The 9218-nt window shown below is 37.3% G+C and overlaps 1 long non-coding RNA gene across 2 annotated transcripts; it reads right to left on the bottom strand.

Annotated features, from left to right (window-relative positions):
* Positions 1 to 3532: 3532 nt before the first annotated feature.
* On the bottom strand, positions 3533 to 7255 carry LOC112944026. Of its 2 annotated transcripts, XR_003248698.1 has the most exons (3): positions 7080 to 7255; positions 4584 to 4663; positions 3533 to 4101 (listed from the first exon to the last, which is right to left on the bottom strand). It is a non-coding gene; the product is annotated as an uncharacterized LOC112944026 (long non-coding RNA). The 2 variants fall into 2 exon arrangements; XR_003248699.1 differs by lacking the exon at positions 7080 to 7255 and having other exon boundaries at positions 4584 to 4664.
* Positions 7256 to 9218: the final 1963 nt, after the last annotated feature.

Genomic DNA, 9218 nt, shown 5'->3' with positions numbered 1-9218 from the left:
TACATCTGGGATATGGTGTGGTTATTACTATCCTAAGTACCACTGCTGCATTTACTGCACAAAAAGATCCTAGACTACCAAAACACACTTTGGGAAAAGAGCATCCCCCAGAAAGAACAGTTTTCTGAATACTGAGTTGTAAGTTCCCAGACAAGATGAGAAAATTTACAATACCTCATAACCTATTTAGATCATCTAAATATCTCTTCTATTCACAAAAGAATTTAGATTTCCTCTAAATATCCCTTCTATTCAGAAATAATATTTTCTGGATGAGTTTGTTTGCCCTATGCTATCTTTGCTTCTCTATTTTATTTTACTCCACTATATTGTCTTCATAGCGGTCATTTCTGTTAAAAAAATTGGCATGGACCAGTCTAATTTAATTTGCATTTGATGTTTTCAAGTGTCCTACTTGCAGAATGTTATTTTGCAAGAAGAGGTAAGTGCAGAGCAGGTCACAAGCACTTGGGTAGAGGCCTGAATAACTTTAGCAAAATGGGGTCCCCTTGGGGGTAATGGTGAYATAAATAACAATAAAATACTATAAATTCTGCCCGCCAGGCTTCCTTTTTCAGGATATTACTGTAGAGCATCTGAATGTTCTTTGACTGGGCCAATGCTTTTTGCTTCATTATTCTGGGAACTATTTGTTTCTTTCTACAYATTTGTGTCTTTCCATTAAGTGAGACATTAAATGATTGAGCAGATTTAGCCTTATTTTTGGTCAACAAATGTCAATGAATTACTGAACATTTCTTTTTAATTCTTGGTTTTACAGAAGCTCCAAATTAGTCAAGACAAAATTCCTTCTGCAATCTTGGGAAACCCTTACTTCTAAGTCATTTACTTAAGTGTTAAGAATCCATCCAGATGCAGCTGCCATACAATTTATAACCAGAACCTACGTTTAATTAAAACCTTACTGCAACAACAGAGAAACAGTGGGCTTTTCCATGCAGCCAAATGGAATCTGTGCATTCTGGCTTATAATTCAGTTTTTATAGTGCTCTTTTTAGAGGAGACTCTCTTCTCCGTCTGTCTTTGATTATTGCTGGGMTGGTGCCACTATGGTCTGCACACTGCAAGACCAAATCTGCATTTATGTAACACAAAAGAGCTGGTCCAGCTCCTCAATCACTCCAGACTTGCATCTGACAGCACTCTGGAAGCAGAGACCTTACACAAACTGCCAATAAAAGCCAACCTTCCCAGTTGCATTCTTTTAAAAGCCACTATTGTTCTCATTCATGACTGAACAGCCCAGCCTTAGTTTAACAGAAAAAAAAGCAGCTCAGGCTACACTGAACAACTTCCAGACCTTGCCACCACCCTCGGAGTATTTAAATCCTATCTTAAGGCTTTGATACATGGTGCCCCTGAAACGGATAAGTTTATTGTCCTCTTGAATATGACAAACTCCAATTAGCGTCAGCTAGTAGCTCAACATTTCTTTTAGCTTAACATTAAAGTCAAGCCTCTGGATTAACATGCGGTATTGAAGATGCAGCTCAGAAAATACACATGAGGCCTAATTACATTGGTAGATGGATTAAGACTGGAGATACTTCAGCTTCTTTGGCAATGTCATTTCCCTTGTGATTCCACATTGGTTTCTTTTGCAATCACATATTATGTTTCAAAACAATGCAAGTGGTTATACTCTATTTTCATTTTATTCTTTGTTGTATTACAAAAAACAATCATCTACAGGGATATGCCATGAACAGAAGTGTATTAATACAAATCATCTAGATAGCCCTTTTCACCTATCTCTTGGTTAAGTTTCTTAATGTCTTCCATTACTATAATTACTGTCTAAAACTGCTATGCTAACTTCCATAAAACAAAAAGAGCACGTGGTCTGTACCAAGGAGTCATGGTGATGTAAAATACAGAACAAATATATATTTAAATAAAAATATTTTGTGAACAAGAAACATTTGTCAAAATATATATTAAAAAGTCTATAGCTGTGTTTTAGCTCAGATGCTTCCATTTTTTGAAACATTTATATTAGGAAAAAAAGAATATCAGTATAAAGCTTATATTCTCTATACTCCCTTACATAAATCTAGATTTGATGCACTTAAAAACAAATGAAAATGATTTCCCTGAGGTACATTTCCCTGAGTTTACTCAGTGGGAATGCCCAGGATCCATGTTTGGATGGGCCTACGTGCTTTACTGTGCTAGATTACAACCCACAACAGAGGACCAAGCACTGAGGCCTCCCTCTGTGGCGCTAGGGGAGAATTATGTAGATTCTAAAAGAAATAATAAAATTCCACTCCCTTGGGGAGGAAGGTATTTACGGGAAAATGCTAAGTAGAAGGGTGTCTTTGTCTTGCTCTCTGGTGCTTGAGTGCCTTTTACTGCAAGGAAAATCTCCTTAAAAAAACAGAACCTGCTGCTAAAGCTGAGCGCAGGCACAATTCTTTATTTAAACATAGCCCACAGAGAAAGAAAAGAAAGGAAACTTCTGTTCAGAACATTTCTGTACAGGATAAATCCCAACACATGGAAGCACACAGACTCAAAAGCAGCCATAGCTAAGTCCCAGCTAACCCAAAGTAAGAACCCTCCTCAGTCTTCCCACTGAAGCTGTGCATAAAATCATTCTAAAATTCACTGAACAAGAAGGCAGAGAGTGAGAGTGTGACCCTGTAGCTTAGGACATTCATTTAGGAGTAATGAAACATACGCTTCATTTTAGTTTTGTGTCTTGTTGAAAAGTGAAATATATAAGCTGAATAAAGCATATTTCCATATAATGCTCAAGCACTTAGGTTGCCTTTCAGGCACTTAAGAGCAAGAGAGTCTGGGATAGTGAGCTACCTGGTAGGAAATGCCAGCACTAAAGAGCTGTGTCAAAGTATCACTGTTTGCCCCAGGAACAGGAAAATCTAGGAGTATCCCTATCCTCAGTATCCCTAGAAGCTTTTTTTGGAGCTAATTCTTGGAATTAGCTGTTTGAAATAAATCTTTTTTTTTTCTGCAAAATGAAACCCTGATATCTAAGGGCTTAGTGGTTATAATATTTTCTTGGGAAGTGATAAGGAAAGATRACCTTGAAGTTAAAGGAGGCAAGTTGGGTTCCATTCCCCCTTGCTTAAGTATTAAAGCATTTTATACATAGTGTAAGTAGCATTAATTAGTGCAGGAAAGGTCTTTTCTCAGTGCTACACCTAGTGGGGAGGTGAAGTTGGTTCAAATCTCAACAAGCAAAAAAGAAATTGAATCAAGTCTTRGATAAACGTCCTCTCAACACTGAAATATGAGAAGGCCAGGAGAAACTCCACTACTTTCTCCAGAACCTTCTTTAGTCCAAATACTCAGAAAAATATCTGTAATACCAGTCTCCTTGACAACATAAACAGAAACATATTGATTATTGCTGTCAAGGACCAGATGTACTTTGGCAGTGGAAATTATATGTCTATTAGGTAAGGTGGCAGCTGAAGGAGGGTTTTAGGAGTCTCAAGAGTACTTGATGTAAATTCTCTCATGGTAAGGACATGCAAAGTGCATGGGAAAATTTGTACTTAATGAGATGAAACTTGTCTACAATTCTAACCACACCGGAAGAATAAAATAGTAAAGAAGACTTAGCTCTTCGAGGTGCTGGAAGCCTAAATATCAAAGGCAATAGGTCACAAAGGACAAGTCTGCCATAAAACAAAGATCTGCTGTGTATTGAGCCCCTCTTTACCCCTTCCAGCTATTCCCAGTTCTSTTAGAAGGCAAGTGGTGCAGAGTGGTTTCTTCAAAACGCTCAACACCTGTCATGTTAGAAGTAGACATGTGATAAATGCAAAGCTCCATTTCTTTTCCCTGCCACTCCATACCCAGACGGACTCATCCAGATGCTAGAAGAGAATGAATTCCCTTTCTCTCTTTCTCTCTGTCTCTGTCTCTCTGTTCTCTCTTTGTGCTTTCCTTCTTTCTTGGGTAGATGCCCCGTGACCTACTGTCCCTCAGAGAGCACCCTCTGTCTCTTGGTGCAACATCCAGCAGCTCTGACTGATGTCTCCAGTTCGTTCACATATATAAGGGACTGGACTCTTTCAGAAAATCCTTGTGACATGGAGAGCAGTCATTCTGCAAAAAAAAAACTGGAAGGTAGTAATGTGTTCAGCATGTGCAAACTGATTAAGTTTCTGACTACAGGGAAACAAAATCATCTGCATATAATTGAAGGTAGTAAGAAGAGAGGTTATTAAAAAATAATGGAATGAGGGAGTTTATTAGGAGTAAAAGGTTAGAGCTGAGAAGCAAATACTTGAACATATGGAAAAACTGCCTGACAATGAGATCAACTTTACTATGAAAGGACAGCATAAGGAAGTGGTAGAAACCACACTTAAAATTAGACTTTACACTAGAAAATGTGTTGTAGGGAAAATGCTTGAACTGGAAGAAGGCTGTGCTGACTGATCTAGTCGATTCTTTTCTCTCTGTTCCTAACATTTCCTAATATGAAAATAGATCCAGTCAAAACTGCCCCAGAATCCAAATTTTGAGGCTTCATACCATCTCTGCTGTGATAAGATGAAAAAGTTAAACTTCTTAATATATGTTACCTGTTATTGGAAATTGTTGTTGCAGATGGAAGTTATAGCTGCCTGCACTGTAGCTCGTTTCTCGCAGTTTTCTTGCAGCTCTTCAAGCCCAAGAGAGATTAAAAAAAAAAAAAAAAAAGCGAGTGAAGGGGAGGTTGTGTGCTGTTGTACTTCTCTTTGTTTTAAATAGGCAGTGGAAACTGATGAGCGCATCCAGAGTTCAACAATCAAAATCCATTAAAGAGCATCTGCAGTTCCCTCGAGACAGACATTTGATTTTGATTCAGTTCCACGACTCATTAAAATTATCGAGAAATACAGAAAACAAGTGGATGTGGGAGTCTCTGTGAGTGACAAGGAGAGTTAAACATCACTGAGAAGATAGGGAAAACAAGAAAAGGAGATGAAGGTATCCTGGCAATATAAAACTGACAAAAGCAAATGAGCACCTTACCAGGACTGTGATAGTTCTTCATTTCTAGACTTGCCACTAGTTGTAGCTTTACGTCACAGCTTTATCCAATATCTAACACTTACTGTGAGGGGTGAGGTTGAAAGAAAACTAAAATGTGAGATAATAATAATAAAAAAAAAATTTAAATTATATCCAGGCTGTGAGAAGCACAGGCAGGGTTTTGTTGTGCTTTGCCTTCAGCATGAAGGGAAGAGGGCTGGCAGGAGAGCTTGGCTTTGTTTTTTCTGCTGCTACATGATTATTGCTGGGCACGGCATAGAGACACCACCCCTGGAAACATCCACCCCACCTACACATTTACCATGAAAATGAAACGATACAGAACTCATCAAAACTGCAGTTATCAAGTCAGCTGTTAATATCAGAAACTTTCTCTGCCTTTCAAAAGCCTGGCAACTGTGGAACTCCAGATCGTCACCAAAATCACAATTTGCAGACGATACCACAGTGCCTATATGAGTTTAAGAAGGCTTGAATTAGCTATCAGACATTGCCTCAGGGCACAAAGATGCATAGATTTTCCATTCTATTTTTTCCGATGTTTCTGCTTAATCCCACACAGCAGTTTCAGTGAAATCTGATAGGTCACTGGTGGGTTGCTGCCTACAACTCCTGTTTTCTTCCTGTGCAGACAGTCTCAAATGTAACAGCTAATTTAGGTTTAAATGCCTGGCATGCAAATACTGGAAAAAAAGCAGTGGTTTGTGTGCATTAATTGTCACGTTGACTGTAATCACTGAATAGTTCTTTTTGGGATGTAAAGATGGAAATGGCTAAACCTATTCTTCAAAGTTGGGATTTTCTAAGGATGTTCTAGTTTTAGGGCTAGAGCTTTACATTTTTAAAAGAAAAAATCTCTTTTACTCTATTTTTTTTGTATTTTGTAGTTTTATACCCTCATGTATGGATACAGAGGTGTCTTTTACCTCTTGTACAATTTTTATATACCCAAATTAAGAGTACTTTCCTGTATAAACACACACCCAAATGAGGTAAACTGAAGCATTTCTATTCCCCGCCACCTGCTCTATTTCAGCATCTCTAGAAAGCAATTACACAGTCAAATACAATCTCTGTGGAATTTGATGTTTTTTCATTATAAAATCTTGGCTAAGAAACTCTGAGTTTATATTTATCATCATTACTTTTACGATTTTGGCAGTATTTCACAAGGAAACACAGTAAGGTCAGTTTCATTATTTCCCCCAAATGATATACATTTTCATCATGTGGTTTGCAGAACATTTTGTAAGCAAAATGCCATGAGGGAGCTGAAGAAGTTCTTTGTATAGCTAGGTTAAAAAAAGAAAATTAGAAAATAACTTTAAGAGAACTGAAATTATATGCCTTAACTGTTGTTAAAGAAAAATAAAAATATCTGCATTAAATGTTGTTCCTGATAGCATTTCTACTCAAGTATATACTTGAGTCAAAGTCAAAAGATAAAATCAGGAAATTACTACAAGTTTTTGTTTGTTCTTCTTCAAATGAGACAAAAAGCAGCTGTGTTTACTTCAGGTTTTTGAGTTATGTTTTAAATTAGTCTGTAAGTGTATTTGTCTTCATGACTTTGCGGTCTGAATCACATCTCCTCATTTAGTCTTGCCTTTAACATGGGTGAAAGGATGTCCAAAGGGGTTATTTTTAACCATTATGGAATACATTCTTGAAAGACCAACACAAGTTGTCATAGCTGTCCAGAAGTCTTTGGTGACTCAACATCACTCTATTTCTTCTATTTAATTTTAACATAGACACATATGAATGGAAGCTACACAGTATTAAATGGAAGCACATAGTATTGAGTTCTAATGCCATGCAGCATGACCCAGAGATCAGCTGGAGAGTCAGAAGGAGGTCAGGACCTGTGGAGGTCAGGAGTTTTGCATGGCAAAATTAATTTAGACTTTTAATTGAGTGATCCTCTCCAAGCCACTTCATCCTTCTGCACATCACTTTTCCCTCATGACAGTCATTTGTAATATAGGGACACTGATATTTCTAGATGGGTGGCACTATTATTAATTATGTGCATGACTTACCTCCAAGAGCTGTGGTCACAGAACAGTCCCATCTGTGTTTAACACGGTAGAAGGGAGACCAACACACATATTGAGAATGTAAAATCATGTGTTAGGGATAAAGTAACAATCCATAATGCAATCAACAATAAAATTTGCTGTCTTCCATGAATTTTGCACTTGATGATCCTGAAAGAAGCAGAGCTTTGAAAAAGAGACAAACATCCCCTAAAAATGACTTAGTCACAACTAAGTTCCCAGCTCATTAGCTAATTGTTTTGAGAAGCAGCTGTCTGGAATATCTGAGGCAATGCAGCTGTTTTCAGCTAACCCCCAACAGTATGGTCTGCATAAAATGTGTAAGGCAAGGATGCATGGGGGAAGCCAATGTCTATATGATGTCACCCTTACACAATCAAACATCTGAGTTTTGTTTTTGTTTCATAAGGCTTTTTTCACTTCCAAAGTCAAGTGCCATATTCTGTTATCCTAGGCATTCCCACAACAGGATTATAGCTGTCTAATTTATCAGGGCACATTTTTAGCCAAGAGTGTCCACATTTACTTTTCTTACAGTATCTCAAGACATTAATCATGATTTCCTACTAATCACATCAAGGATTTTAACACGTAATACTTTATGCATGGAGAGCAAAAGAACTGTCAGCATGATATAATTAAATTCTCTCTTGCTGATTCTTAAAATGTTTTACAGATCTTCTCACAGCTGCATAATTAAAGCAAATTGCAAGGAAAGCTTCCAAATTATTATTCTCCTGAACAATATGTGTTCTGCATTCCAGAATCCACAGTTGTTTGCATTTGTGTACAGATGTATTTCAAGAATTTTGAAAGAGTAACACTATGTAACTATAGCAATATTAGGTAGAAAATCCTACTCACATCACTTCTGATTTGATTGATATCAGAGATGCCACTGTAAAACGTTTCATTTTTCCTTTCAGAACGTGATATCCAGGACTTAGCCAAAATAAATGATCATATGCTTTCTCTGTGCTGTACGTTCTTGGTAACCGTATCAACACACACTGACATCAATAACAAATGTTTCTGATTAGAAATATTGAGGGGAGTATCAACATACTAGACCATGAGTCCCAGAAAAATTAATGCCATCTCATGCCATTTAGAGGAAAAAAAATTGGGAAGAGAGATAAAAAAAAAAAAAAGAAATATAAAAATATGCTTCATTTTAAGAAAATATTTGCCTGTGGTTCTTATAATCAAGAAAGGGAAGATAAGATACTGGTTACCTCCTTAACTGAATCTTTACAGATTCCACCATTTGCTTCTGAGATAGGGCCATCTGACATTCTAAATTAGGATTTTTTTATATTTGCTCAAGATATCCAACTCTCAGTTTGAATCCCTATGTATAGGATAACAAGAGCTTTATTCCTTTTTTTTTTTTTTTTTTATGAAAACCATGATCTTTGTTTTATTTTTAAATGTTCTCTTTCACCATGCAGAATTTTCATGCAATGACAGTCAGGATCACCAAACACACCCAAACCCTCACATGTTGTAATTTAAAATAACTGATTTTCCCATCTGCTTATCCTCTGCTCGTCCATTTCCAGACTAGTGACTTAACAGAAATTCCTTCCTTTCTGAGCTGTGATTACCATACACATCTAATTTGATAACAAAGTAGAGCAGGGGACCTCTGATGCCAAGGGACCTCGCTGCATAGCTAGAGCAGCTATTCTTCTAATCCACTCCAGTAAAGCTCTGTTCTCTATAAATCTCATTTCCCTAGACTTTTCCTGCAGATCAAAGTATCACCTAGTGATAATGCAGAGCAGAAATGAAGTTTTCTTGGCTGCTGGATGCAGACATGACAGCAGTCAGGATTAACAGATGTTTTTGCTTTATCAGAGAATGATCTCAGCTTTCACCTCCTAAATTTCTCCTTCTATGGGAAAACCAGATTAAACCAATGGATTAGGTATTCGAGGACCAGAGGGGAGGTATCTTTCCTTTTATCTTGGCACTAGTAGGAGCCCAGGTCAGCTCTGGCACTTCCATCTCCCCTTATTTCTAAGAGTGTTTAGGATGGGCAAAAGCCATTTTCCTCACTTTCTTCATCTTCAGTATGTTTTTTTAGGGCATTTTCAAAGCTGCTATATGCTTTTTTCA

This window comes from Nothoprocta perdicaria, unplaced genomic scaffold, assembly GCF_003342845.1.
Source record: "Nothoprocta perdicaria isolate Ctin4 unplaced genomic scaffold, notPer1 scaffold_159, whole genome shotgun sequence".
NCBI lineage: Eukaryota > Metazoa > Chordata > Aves > Tinamiformes > Tinamidae > Nothoprocta > Nothoprocta perdicaria.
This window is presented reverse-complemented; position numbering and strand designations above follow the sequence as displayed.